The sequence below is a fragment of the Macaca nemestrina genome, chromosome 8 (assembly GCF_043159975.1).
Source record: "Macaca nemestrina isolate mMacNem1 chromosome 8, mMacNem.hap1, whole genome shotgun sequence".
NCBI lineage: Eukaryota > Metazoa > Chordata > Mammalia > Primates > Cercopithecidae > Macaca > Macaca nemestrina.
In genome coordinates this window covers 66,261,233-66,275,553 of record NC_092132.1, presented here as the reverse complement: position 1 = coordinate 66,275,553, position 14,321 = coordinate 66,261,233, and positions in this window count along the sequence as shown.

The following is a 14,321-nucleotide window of genomic DNA, read 5'->3' as shown; positions in this document are numbered from 1 at the left end:
TTGTGATACAACAAAGCATGGGAAATATATTGATTTGTCTCACTCATGAAATAGGAAGAATTTTGCTGAGACTGTGGATAACCTCACTTTTATGAGAAAAAGAATTGAGTCAGCTCCACTATTCGGGTCAGAAAAAATTAACCATCAGGAATCATATAGGAGCTTAGGATGTGTGACTGCTTTAAATGTGGATTTGAAGAGGCTGGTATTAAAATCTAAATCAATAATTAACTTAGTTCTTTAGGCTCTGTTTTATGATTAGTTTATCTTAAAAGGCATCATTAGAATCAGGAATATGTGGATGGTTGAAAATGGGAATTAAGCCAAGTAGTTATTAAATTCATAAAAAAAACTAGCAGGATACAATGAAAGAACTTTCAAATATGCTATTTTATACATTTGGAACACTGACAGAAAGTTTTATTGTTAGCTTGTCAGAAAAGCATGTTCATTCCTAAAAAGAAATATGATTTCCTGGTATTCAAGCACTCACATGCATTTAAAATGACAGATTTTCCTAAATAAATGGAAGAAGTCTCTGTTAAGGAGCAATTCATAAAGACAATGAAATTATTTCCAACCACCTTGTAACTATTTTGTTCAGTTCTGCTTCCAATACCCTATTCTCCATCTTCTTTTGTTATAACATTATGAAGAAACAGGTGAAAATGGTGCTGGGATAAGCTACGTTCGAATGACCAGGAATACACTTAAAGTAATTTTCCACACCAGTAGAAAATTACTACTGGTAATTTTGCCAGAGCACATTTCATTAAAATTCAAATTTTATTTTAGGCATGGCAAATATTTTAACTAGAACGGAAATTTCTAGAAGCCAGAGTGCCTGCACGACTCAGGGAAATGAGGGAAAGCCAGCATTACTGGGGATGGCTTCCTTCTCTTGCTCTCATTTGATTTGGTTGCAATCTGAGGCAGGCCCTGAGAGTAGGACAATACGGCTCCTTAACAAAAAAGCCGATTGAGGAGAAGCGATGATAGTAGAGAATTGAGCCGTGGCCAACAGCTTGCAGAGCTGCTAGTTATAGTTTCAGTAGGTTCAAATCCACACTTGGTGATCTGAACCTAGTTGTTGCTGTGTTTGGAAGGCCTGCTATTTCATGGACTCAATGCTCAGTTGTCTAAAACTTACAATCAGATGTTCCCTTCTTCAGAGCCAACAAATACCAAAAGTACCACTGATTTGTCCATAGAGCGGAATAAAGAACCATGACAAACCTCAAATACAATCTTTTTGTATAATACCTTCCTTTTTTAAATTACTTGCCTGCAATTCCTCTTCATTTTTAGCATATTTTGATGACAGGAAAAAAAACATTGTAATGACCATGAAAGTACTGTGCTTTACTATTCTGCCCAAATACACCTGCTCTCCGCTACATAGAAAATCGTAAGAGTAAGGAAGAAAGACTTTCCACCCCACTCTCCACAAACACCACTATTGATGTCCCTGTAACTGACAGCTATTGTTACAGATAGAAGCAAATAAGGCAGCCCAGGATTAATAAGCAGGAAAAGATTTTTAATCCCCATATTTTCATGTCTTTCTTCTGCTCTCCTATTCTTCAATCTCCAAAGCAACTCATGTTCCATAATGCACAACAGGAAGGAAAGTTTTTGGTCTTTGCTTTCCATATGCATCAGTTCCCTCTAACACCCAAAGCCTGTTTATCTCATATGCAATTAAGCCATGCTCTCTAACCATGCCAGTCTCCTAGGGTCGCTAGTAGTATGCTTTGGAAATTCCAAATTATTTAATAATATTTGATTAAGAACTTGAAATAATGTTTCTTTCTTCCTTTACTTTTTGTCTCTACATCAAGGTTATCAAAAATATAACTCCTAAACTTTCAACAGACCTTACATAATTTCCCTTTTCTCCTCATTCCTAACTGGACCATTCTTAGCACCCCAAGCCTCTGATACTCTTGTCTTGATCTTGTCTTGGTACTCTTGATCTTCCTGTCTCAATGTTTTCCTGCATCCACTCTACCTGTTTGTGTACTAATGCCAGGAGAAAGCTTCTAGACTACCACATTCAGTATTTCACTTTTCTATTAAAATAAAAATTTATTTTCTTCTCCATCAATTGTAATCCTCTAACTTGGTTCGATAGTCCACCAAAATCTGTCCCTATCTCTGACACCAGACTCTCTCTCTCTCTCTTTCACACACACACACACACACATTTCTTACCCAGTATTCCATTGTTCCCTTACTCTGTATATTTCTTAGATTTTTTTCTTCACCTTGAACACATAGTAGTTAGTTCTATATTTATATAGCCACATCTTTTTTTCATTTTGTTTCCTCTATCCCTTTCTCTAAGCTTTCTGCTTAACCACTCTTCTGGTTCTTCTAGCTAGTCTTCAAGACTCAATTCCTCTGTGAATATTATTTAACTTCCTCAGTTCATCTTGTTCTCTCTCTTCTCTGCAGCGCATGTCAGTAGCATATAAGGTAGCATATAATTGTTTTCCAATTGTTTTGTGTGGATCTAATGTGGGTTTTTATTTTAATTGAGAAAGTCTAGATTCATTCATTTATTCATTCAGCATTTGATGCCAAGCACTTGTCAGGCATTGTGCAAGGAATGAAAACAGTAGTTCCTAAAAGAGCATAGTTGAGGTAACATATGCAAGGCATGCCATCCTCCACTGTTGCATCTGTAACAGGTACTGCTAATTGATCTTAGCACCCTTTCCCACTAAGCCTGAAGATGGCTTCAGAATCTTTCAACCAATTACTATCAATCAATTTGACAAAGAAGCAAGTTGAAATCTATTTGATATGCCTGATCAATAATTTAAATAGAAATGCATATGTGATTGTGTGTGTGTATGTATAAAATCAATCTCAATTCAATTCTTCAAAAAGTGGGATCAGATGTTACTTTTTAGTTTTATATCCAGTAAAATATTTGGAGAGTTTCAATAAAGATGTGAGAATAGTTTATCAAAATGGAAAACAAATTTTATATTAATACTCAGGTCTCACAATCAGTGTCTACAGCAAAATATGATTTATTCACACTGAGAGTATAATAAGGACCAATAGTCCCACATTGATTTATTTCTGCAACCACACTCAGAGATACAGAGCAACATAATTAGCAGCAGTATCTTCAGACACAAAGAAAATCAATTCCTATGCATGCACACATGTTGACTAGGAATCTTTTAGAAATTTTTTTTACAATGTCCTATTCAATAGACTGTATCTACTATAGAGAAACATAAGTGCACCCTTTCATAGTATATATTGACTAATACTGAAAATGCTACAGAACTTGAAACAGAACCACAACAAACATAAAATTGTATTACAGTACAATTAATGAGTAGAAAAGGTGGCTAGTTCAATTCTCAAACAGCAACCTTTTGAATGCGGTTTGTGTGCATATGTGAGTTTGTATCACAGATAAAACTAAGAAAAAGCATGAAGGAAGAAGGAGAGCAAGTTGGCAACAGGTACTGGTTGTATATTTGGAGAAAAGAATAATTGGCAACAATATTTCAGAGGCATTGTAATACACAAATTTAAGAAGGTTATGGTTTAGCATAGTTAAAACAATCAGCCGGGCACGGTGGCTCACGCCTGTAATCCCAACACTTTGGGAGGCCGAGGCGGGTGGATCACGAGGTCAGGAGATCGAGACCATCCTGACTAACATGGTGAAACCTCGTCTCTACTAAAAGTACAAAAAATTAGCCGGGCGAGGTGGCGGGCACCTGTAGTCCCAGCTACTTGGGAGGTTGAGGCAGGAGAATGGCTTGAACCCAGGAGGCGGAGCTTGCAGTGAGCCGAGATCGTGCCACTGCACTCCAGCTTGGGCAACAGAGTGAGACTCTGTCTCAAAAAAAAAAATAAAAATAAAATAAATAAATAAATAAATATAATAAAAATAAAACAATTGGTAGTTTTAAGAACTGCTACATAATAGATATATCTTTCCACATAAATATCTTGAATTTCTTAAATGACAGATGTTTCCTCTATAAAAAGATTGATAAAGACAAAGCATATGCTTGGCTAGATTTAGTTCTACAAACTGTTCTTTAGGCTTTAACAGAAAAATAATTTTCATTACTCATAACCTTTACGATTGTTCTCAATCTTCTCATAGGCCTTGGGAGACTGTGAACCTTCTACTATTAGTCAGAGTGTCATCAACCATCCAGAGTGGAGGCCACAAGTGCCAAAGTAAAACAGCCTTCTTTATACTTTATTTCAACTTGATGGGAGTATCATGGCTTCGAGACTTTTTACATAATTCTCAATTTTTATGGCTTGCACAGACATAGATGCATAATTCCGAGTAGCCGCTCTCAGTCACTGTTGTTATCTGAATATGTGATTAACTCTAATGGATGCAGAGCTTTATCCCAACTTCTAATGGATACATGTACATCCACACAGATCCAAGGGAATGCATTGTATCCAGTAGGTACTTAACATAAATCTGTGGAAAGTGAAGGTATATAGCTACTTACTTTTTATTGCTTTGCTTTAAAATCAAGACATAAAAATATAGCACCAAACTTCACCTTTAAAATAAATATTATAATGCTACTTATCTGTAGTAATTTGGTCTTGTTCTAGAACTATATAGACAGCAAATATAGCTATGTCTTTTTTGCTTACAATAACTATTAATCGCAAGTATATAAATGAGTAAATTAAATATTTTACTCATTTTTCTCTTTATTTTGGTATTTTAGCATTGCAAAGAAGTGAGGTGGAAATGGAGAAGAGCCTTAAAAGTTACAGCCACAGACAATTTTAATATCTCATTTTTTTTTCCCTTGGTACAGTAAAAACTGACCCACTTTGAAGCTTCTGGAACATCAAAATGCTATTGCAGTGTTCTCACCAAGAGGCTTCATAAAACTAAGTGATTGCAGCACTTCATAATTGAAGTACTTCATGTGAATCTATTGCTGTTGCAGTTTCAGCTCTCAGGTTCGTAGACATTTTTTTCCAAGTACCCTCTAGGATAAAAGAAAGAAGAGTCTATAAGCAAAGGGGGATGGGGGCTTACAAATTGTCAGAAAAAGTGAAAGGAAACAATAGGGTTTTTTTTCAGTCCTCTTTAACTTTTCAATATTTGGAGACTAAATAAGTGAGCAGAAATTTTTACTTCAAATGACAAAATACTTAGGAACTTAGATTAAGATAGTAAGACTGATGGAAACTTTCTGAGCTCACTTGTTAAATCCCAGATAATGAAAGCTTAAATGAAAAAATAGCCTAACTCTGAATTTTATATGAAGGAGAATACTTTTGAAATAAAATGTCCTTCAATTATCAACTATTATTATAGAAAAGTATAAAACTTAAAAGTCCAGATTACTATTTGGTTCTGTTATTATTAACTTTATAACTTGGGGCCAATCACTCCATTCGCTGACACCTTTTCTTACCCTAAAGTAAGGAAGATCATACCTTCTGAATTGAATTCATAAGATCAAGTAAAGACAAAAGGAGATAATGTGTGTGAAAACACTTTGAAAACATGAAAAGTTATTGAAGTATAAGGCTCAGTTAATATTATTATATTGGTCATCACAAGCTGAACCAAGTGGCAAATATTTGACAATGACATTAACCACAATGTCATAATCTGTCATTTTAAAGATGACACAAAAATAGAGACAAGAAAGGAAAAGAAAGCATGCATACAAATTGCAACAATATCCAATCAGTAATATTTTGAAGTCAGCCTTTTGACATATTCAAAGTAACACCAATACCTATCTCACAGTAGTCCAAAGAAGGTGAATAGTTCATATTTTCCAACAGTATATAAGAATATCATGAGTGAGATTCTCTTCTATTTGAAAAAATAATTCAGCATGGAAAATGTCAATAGAGCTTTCATTTGCAAACAATTTTACATTTTCATACAAATCACTTTTACACACATACACCCTACTGGCTTGACCTCACACACATTTCAAAAGAAGCAAGTAAAGTCAAGAAAGTCAACCATGAGATAAACAACATCTATATCAAATAGTGTGGTCCCAGTACACTGGCCTCTGAACACAGAACAGAAAGAGAGATGAAAACAATGATTAGGGTGCAAAGTGGAGAGAAGAGAACAACACTCTTACTTATCTCAAAGAATATTTCTTCATATCTTTCTGGTTGGTTGCACCAGTGGGAAGTTTTTAAAAGATTGTAGAGCCCTGCTCTCGTAACCAGGTTTATTGCATCTTTGGATTGGCTAAAATTTATCAGAAATCTTGTTGAACTGGAGCCTATAAACGCAACCTTGGACCACATAGAATCATTAGCTTCTTGCTTTGTAGACTTTTGCATCTTTACATATGCTAGTTCCCTTCCGTCCCAAGGAAGTCCACTATCATCATGACAATGGGGTTTCTTCCTCAAATCTAAGGTGTTTTATTGATATGATAATAGCTTATGTCATCTTTTGAAGGTTAATTTATATTTTCAAAATATAGCCTGAAGAAGTCAGTGAAAAAAATCTCTAAAGGTGAATCTTCAGATAATATAATCTCCTAATGGGAACATATATTTGGGTAGGGATCTTATTTTTACAAACTATAAAACTAATCAAATACAGATAAAAGTAATGTAAATGATTACATATAGATGATCTAGTTGCAACAATATGGTAAAATTAATGTCAAATATTGATGTCCAGAGACTGTTAAATACTGTTGAAGTATCTCTGGATCACAAGTATCTATATGAATATGATGAGTAGTCAAACCTAAAATATGCAGAGCTGAAGAAAAATGAAGTTATACAATGATAATTAACTTGCAGCACAAACTCAAGTATGCATGCATCCACATTTCTTTATTTTTAATAAAAAAATTAAATCTACCTTCAAGCCAGAAGAGTCAGTATCAGGCATTAATACTCTACAGTCTTTCTCACCCATATCGCCTTATTCAGAATAGAAGAATGCATCTTTTCTCACTACTCTGATGATAACTATTGAAATCTTGCTGTCCCTGCCTACAGAACTCTTGAAGTTCGGTGGCTCTCAGTGCCTGTGCAATATTTGAGACTTTGTTCTGAGGCTATGGTTCCTCTTCATGGCTGAGCGCATAGGTGCTCTAGAAAACCATCCTTTTTGGAGTCTTGATACCACTCTTTCATGTTTCCACAAAACAGGATGTGGATGAATACTCCTTGTAGAATCTTCCAAACTCCATCCTCCTACTAGTCTGTCAAAGTCTCTCTCTTCCCTTTTGCTGTTCTCAGAGGTACTCCCTCCCTCTTTCTTTTTTCTCCTCCCATCTCAGGAACCAAACATGAACTACTCGTTAGTGTCTATGAGCTTTGCTCTTGGCAAAAGTTCCTAAAACACAAAAGTATAAAAGATCTGGCAATGTGCTTGGTCATGACCATGAAGAAATATTACAGGAAGTACAACCACAAATTAAAACTTCAATACCTTAGTCTTCACCAACATATTAAGTGCTGCTTCCCCCTCCCACCCCACCCCACAGAACTGAAGTTTCATCAACTCTGGATGGTTTACTTTTTTCTCTTTATAACTAAAAACTGCACCTCTAGCCTTTGTTAGTGATTTGAAATAAATGCTATTTTTCTTAACTAGAATAGCACCTTTAGGGCCATGCAAGAGAGGGCCCTGCTAAATATCACCTGTTTTAGAGGACCCTAAATATTACAAACATACAAAATTAAATTCTTACTGAATACCTACTTATTTTACTAGGACCTGGTGCTCAGGACTGGTACAACTATGACCCAGGGCCCTAAAAGTGCTGCTGCCTTGACTAACACTGTTCAGGCCCAGAGAAATGCTTCTCTGTATCCTCCCTTATGTTCTAGAACAAAATTTGCCTCTATCTGAATGCTGTGAGGATTGTGGATTATCTTGCTACTCACGTTGGGAATAAACAGAGCAAAATTTTAAATTAAAAACAGCAAAAATTTGAATTAGAAGGCTTTCAACTAGAGAAAAAACCTTGCCAAATTCTTCCTCTTACAGGGCATGAATGTAATAGGATATTTCATAATGAAAAATCATTTCCCAGTATGCTGGCCATCCATTTTTTTTCCTTTTCTTTGTATTCCAAGTCACAATTCCACAGATACCTATGAATTAATTGAATCTTTACAGTAGTTATGCAAGGTAGCCTAGAAACATTTTCAATATTAATGCATACTACTCTTAAGTGTATGTGTGTGTGTGTGTGTATGTACATAGATATATATATGTATGTGCATATATAGATATGTATGTCAGTATACACAACATGCAGGAAGCTTGACACCAATTTTTCACATTGGCAACGATAGTACATACTGAAAACTAGATTGTGAGAAGTCTCATCATAATACAAAATTCAATAAGAATAAAATTTTCAAAAAATATTAATGTATTTAAATAACATTAAAATTGATATTTATTAATTATAAGTTGTATTTTACTTTTGAATTTCCTCAAAAAATTTGAATATTTGAGACCAAATAAATTTTTAACAGGCATGAAAATTATTATACTATATATTTTTGTATATTAAAGTTTATACACTGAACAAAATTAGATCTTATTTTTTATCCTTCACATCACTGTTAAAAAAATAAAAGTATGTAAGAGTATGTATTATAAAACCATAATCAGGCAAGAAAAAATAGTATTATAAAATAAATACATAGTAATTTATAAATTATAAGTGTCTGTTTACTACTCATTTAAACATTGAACTTCTGTTAACAGAATACCTAGTTATGCACAATAAAAATTGAATTCAATCAGAATTTATATTTTGCTCCTTTTTATCCTATGAAACCACAGCTTTACATATTTTTTCATTTTTTTATTATGAAGGTATATTGTTCAATGAGTAGATAGAAGATGTTTTATTTAACAGTGGAATAGTTTTACACATAGCTTTTAAATACATATTTAGACATCGTATGTGAGCCTCTCTTTGGACTCTGGCCCTGACCCCTCATTATTGAAAGCAGGCCTGTAAACTGAAATAGTAAGATGATGCAAACAGATCCATTTTCCCTGATCCTGACCTTTAGAAATAGCCAACAGGCCTAGACATGATTGATTTCCTGGTCCCTAAAGGTGAACTGTTGACATTACAGGTAAATTTCCAGGACTCCTTCTGTTCCTCTCCTGCTTCTTTTAAATTCCTCTTCTATTCTGTTGTTAACTCTTGGTTCTCACCTCCGGCTTGGCTTGTGAATTAGCTGTTAGTGTATCCTCCATTGTGTTTTGTATTTAGATTTTGATCTCGGATTAAGGTTGAGTCACCATACAATTGCCAGTTTCCCTGATGGCTTGAGTAGTGAGGCTCAGTCTGGGCCCACTTAGAAGCCTGTCCTTGTCTTTGGAGACTCAGCTGGAACCTGGCAGAATTAGCCCAGATTGCATTGTAGGTGGGAAGTCAGACAATTAACACCGATTCATTATTACCATGGAAACAAGATAAAGAAATCATTTTAATATAGGAAGGAAGAAGTTTTTCTTTGTATATCAAAAACCCACATATGCAAAATACTACCAAAAATTCTCCATATGTCATCTACACTTACAAATGTGTCAAGTCGTCTCTGTGGAATTTCATTTCTTTACTTAAATTAAAGGATGTTTCTATCTCTGAAATAGACATGCTAAATATTATCTGTCACATGTATTTCTGTACCTTGTCTTATTAAATTTTAATGTTTGATTGCTCAGTGAAATAACATTGAATAAATCAATGCTAATAAGTATCAGCATCTAAAATTCCATGTCTTGCATATATACCTGTCACCTCAGCATTACTTTTCTGTACTTTAGAGCAATAACACGTAATTCAATTACCAAAATACACATGAGAAAAACAAGATAGGAAGTAAATACCACACTTTCTGTGGACACTTGTTATTTTAGCTATTAAGAATTCAATCCCCTCACTATTAGCCGCCCAAATACCTTTTGTGTGCAGTCTTGGTCAGAGATTGCATCTTTTCTGTTCTGACAGAAGCTGCAGGCTACAAACTCACTAAGCCTTTTCCCATTATTTAACCACAAGTGACCCAAGCTCATCTAATGCACTGCTATTGGATAGAACTTTGGTCTTGAGCTAGAGATGCAGAAGCATGAGGAATAATTGGAGGCGAAACCTAATATCCAGCAGTTGTGCACCAGCACGGCCCTACTAGTTTTTAGTTACAGACCATTCAGAGTATTCGGTGCTTGTATTATACAAAGAGACACATATTTTGAAAATTACCTACTCCTAGTTAGAGGGAATTCACTAGAGGAACAGTGAGAAGTGATGGCAAACTACTCCAGGTGCTTAGTGTATTTTTCCTGCTTCCGTGGATTTGTCTATTCTCTAAACCTTGTCATCTGGGTTTCCACTTATCCTGTGGACACTCAATGCTATTTTGTCTAAAAGGAACAGGACTGGTCTCTTTTGCTTGCGAGAATATCTCTGTTCTATCCTACAATACAAAGTTCTGAAAAATAGTATTTTTAGAGAAGCTTATAATGAAGAATTTAAGTTGATTAATATTCACAAATAATAAGAATAACCACAAAGTTTAACAATTGTAACAACCGTCCCAAGAAATTATCCTAATAAGTAACAATGAAATGCCTTCATTTGGTGATTTTCAGAGTGCTTTCCCATCTATTACCTTACTTGACAATAGCAACAAGCAAGAGAGACCAGAAGGACAGAATATGTTATCCCAATTTTATACACTGATATGGTTTGGCTCTGTATCTCCAGCTAAATCTCACCTTGAATTGCAATAACCCCCACGTGTCCAGGGCTGGACAAGTTGGAGATAATTGAAAACTGGGGGCGGTTTCCTTCATGCTGTTCTCATGATAGTGAGTTCCCACGATACCTGATGGTTTCATAAGGGTCCTCTTTGCTCAGCATTCATTTTCTCTACTGCCACCCCGTGAAGAGGTGTCTTCCGCCATGATTGCAATTTTCCTGAGCTCTCCCCAGCCATGCTGAACTGTGAGTCAATGAAATCTCTTTATAAATTACCCAGTCTCACGTATTTTTTCATAACAGCATGAGAATGGACTAATACATACACATACATGATTAGATTGAGAATCAGACATTAATAAGCTTACTTTGCCACAGCAATAGTCAGGTATAGGCCTGAGCCTAGAATCCAGCCTCCAGACTGTTGGCCCAGAAATCTCGTAAAGGAAATACAGTAAGTTCAATTTTTCACATGCAACCTATAAAGGCACAAGCCATATTATCAGTTTTACTGCAGTTACATGTGGAAGGAAGGTAAACAGGCATCCTAGATCCGAGAATAATTTTGTAATTGCTTCACCTGCTTAATATCTGGTTCACATGGATGGATAAGCTCTCCAGCAGCTACCCTGTAGTAGTGTTCTTATTACCCAGTCAGAGTCACTGGATCATTTGTTAGAGAATTTAAAACATTTATTATATCTCTTTAGAGTATATGCAGAAACTTGTATTCAAATGAAACTTTAGACAGATACCCAGCATGTAAACAGAGAAGCCCTGATGCTCTGGCTGAAACAAGGCGAGTAAGACAAGAGCCCTCTGATCCCCACACTCGTGGCCCCCTATCACTCAGGACCGGGACTCCTTCAGAAAGCGATTGATCTAGCCCTATTCTCATTTTACAAGTGGAAGTATGCAGGCCTGGGTAAATGATGTTGTTTTTGGAGTCAAGCCCCATATAAGAATTTCATAAAAGACCTGCAGCCCTGATTCACAGAAAAGTAACTTTTTTCCCAAATTCAGGGGAACATTGGATCTCCAAAGTTATTTTGTATTATTATTTCAATAGGTTTTAGGGGAACAGGTGGTGTTTGAGTACATGAATAAGTTATTTAGTGGTGATTTCTGAGATTTTGGTGCACCCATCACCTGATCAGTGCATATTGTACCCAATATGTAGTATTTTATCTCTCACCTTCCTCCCATCCTTTCTTCTGAGCCCCCAAAGTCCATTGTATCATTCTTATGCCTTTGCATCTTCATAACTTAGCTCCCACTTATGAGTGAGACTATATATTGTTTGTTTTTTCATTCCTGAGTTACTTTATTCCTGAGTTATTCTAATTGTCTCTAATTTTATCCAAGTTGCTGCAAATGCCATTATTTTGTTCCTTTTTATGGCTGAGTAATATTCCATTATATATCTATACACATATATATAAAATATTATCTATATCTATATAGATATATCACATTTTCTTTATCCACTGGTGATTGATGGGGGGATCTCCAAAGTTGTATGTCAAAAGAAGGCCCTGTTCAGTGTCTTGAAAGAGAAGCATGAGCAGCCACAGCAGTTACACTAGGTTGTATATTCTTCAACCAGTGTGTTTCTTGAGGGCAGAGCCTGTGCTCTCAAACGTGTTTCTCCTCATGGTTAGAAGGACTACATGACTTACCTTCCAAACAAGAACATTTTGAGAGTGAAAAGAAAGTTGTTTATAATTACACCTGAAAAGCAGTTCAGGCCAAACAGAATGTGTAACCATCCTGCCAATGGTACCTTCATGTTCTACATAAAAAAGCTAGATAGAGGCATTCAGTATTCAGTGGGCTTCATTTTACCCTTAATTATTCAGAATGCAAAAAATAAATTCTGTACCACTCAGAGATCTAACATGGCCCTATCATGGAAGAGATTCAGATTTTCCTTCAAGCACCTTCTTTGCAATATGTGTACCTCCTTGTCCCATCTGCTTAAGTAGGCACACACCTGCGCACACATGAAAAGAGGCTAAAAAGTGAGAAGATTTAATTTTGAAATACAAATAGTGAATTTTAAAAAATGAAATTAGTATCTGTTGAACTCAGTTTTATTAGAGAAATTTCAATGATGACATTCTGGCTACTCCCTCCCACAACAAAATTTCCACTCTGGCCACATTCACAGAACATTCTGGAGGAAGCCAAAGGCCAGCATTGGGCTCTTTTTATGGAATACAGTGACAGGATACTTTTATGGGTGTACTAGTCCATTTTCATACTGCTATGAAGACATACCTGAGACCAGGTAATTTATAAAGGAAAAGATGTTTAATGGACTCATATTTCAGAATGGCTGAGAAGGCATCACAATCATGACAGAAGGTGAAGGAGGAGAAAACGTATGTCTTACATGGCAGCAGGCAAGAGAGCATATGCATGAGAACTTCTCTTTATAAAACCATCAAATCTTGTGAGATTTATTCACTGTCATGAGAACAACATAGGAAAAACCTGCCCCCTGATTCAATTACCTCCAACCAGGAGCCTTCCATGACACATGGAGATTATGGAAGCTACAATTCAAGATGAGATTTGGGTGGGAGAAATTGGCCAAAACAAAGGGGCTACAGGTCCCATGAAAGTCCAAAATCCAATGGGGCAGTCAAGTGTTAAGGCTCCAGAATGATCTCCTGTGACTCCATATCTCACATCCAGGTCATGCTGATGCAAGAGGTGGGTCCCCATGACCTTGGGCAGTTCCACTCCTGTGGCTTTGCAGTGTACAGCTCCCCTCCTGGCTGCTATCATGGGCTGGCACTAAGTGTCTGTGGCTTTTGCAGGCACAAAGTGCAAGTTGTCAGTGGATCTATCATTCTGGAGTCTGGATAATGATGGCTGTCTTCTCACAGTTCCACTATGCAGTGCCCCAGTGGGGACACTGTGTGAGGGTTCTCACCCCACATTTCCCTTCAGCACTACCCTAGCAGAGGTTCTCCATGAGGGTTCCACCCCAGCAGCACGCCTCTGCCTAGACATCCAGGTGTTTCCATACATCCTCTGAAATCTAGGCAGAGGTTTCCAAAGGTCAATTCTTTACTTCTGTGCACCTGCAGGCCTAGATCATGTGAAAGCTACTAGGAGCTTGGGACTTGAACCATCTGAAGCAACAATCTGAGTGGTATATTAGACCCCTTTAAGCCACAGCTGAGACATAGAGCACCAAATCCTGAGACTGCACAAAGCAACAAGGCCCTGGACCTGGCCCATTAAACCACTTTTTCCTCCTAGGTCTCCATGCCTGTGATGGGAGTGGCTTCTGTGAAGACCTCTGACATGCCCTAGAGATATTTTCCCCATTTTCTTGGCAGTTAACATTTGGATCCTTGTTATTTATGCAAATTTCTGTACCCAGCTTAAATTTCTTTTCAGAGAATGGGTTTTTCTTTTCCATCACACTGTCAGGCTGGAAACTTACTGAACCTTTATGCTCTGCTTTCCTTTTAAACATAAGTTCCAATTCCTAACCATGTCCCTGTGAACGAATAAAATTGAATGCTTTAAAGAGCACTCAGGTCACTT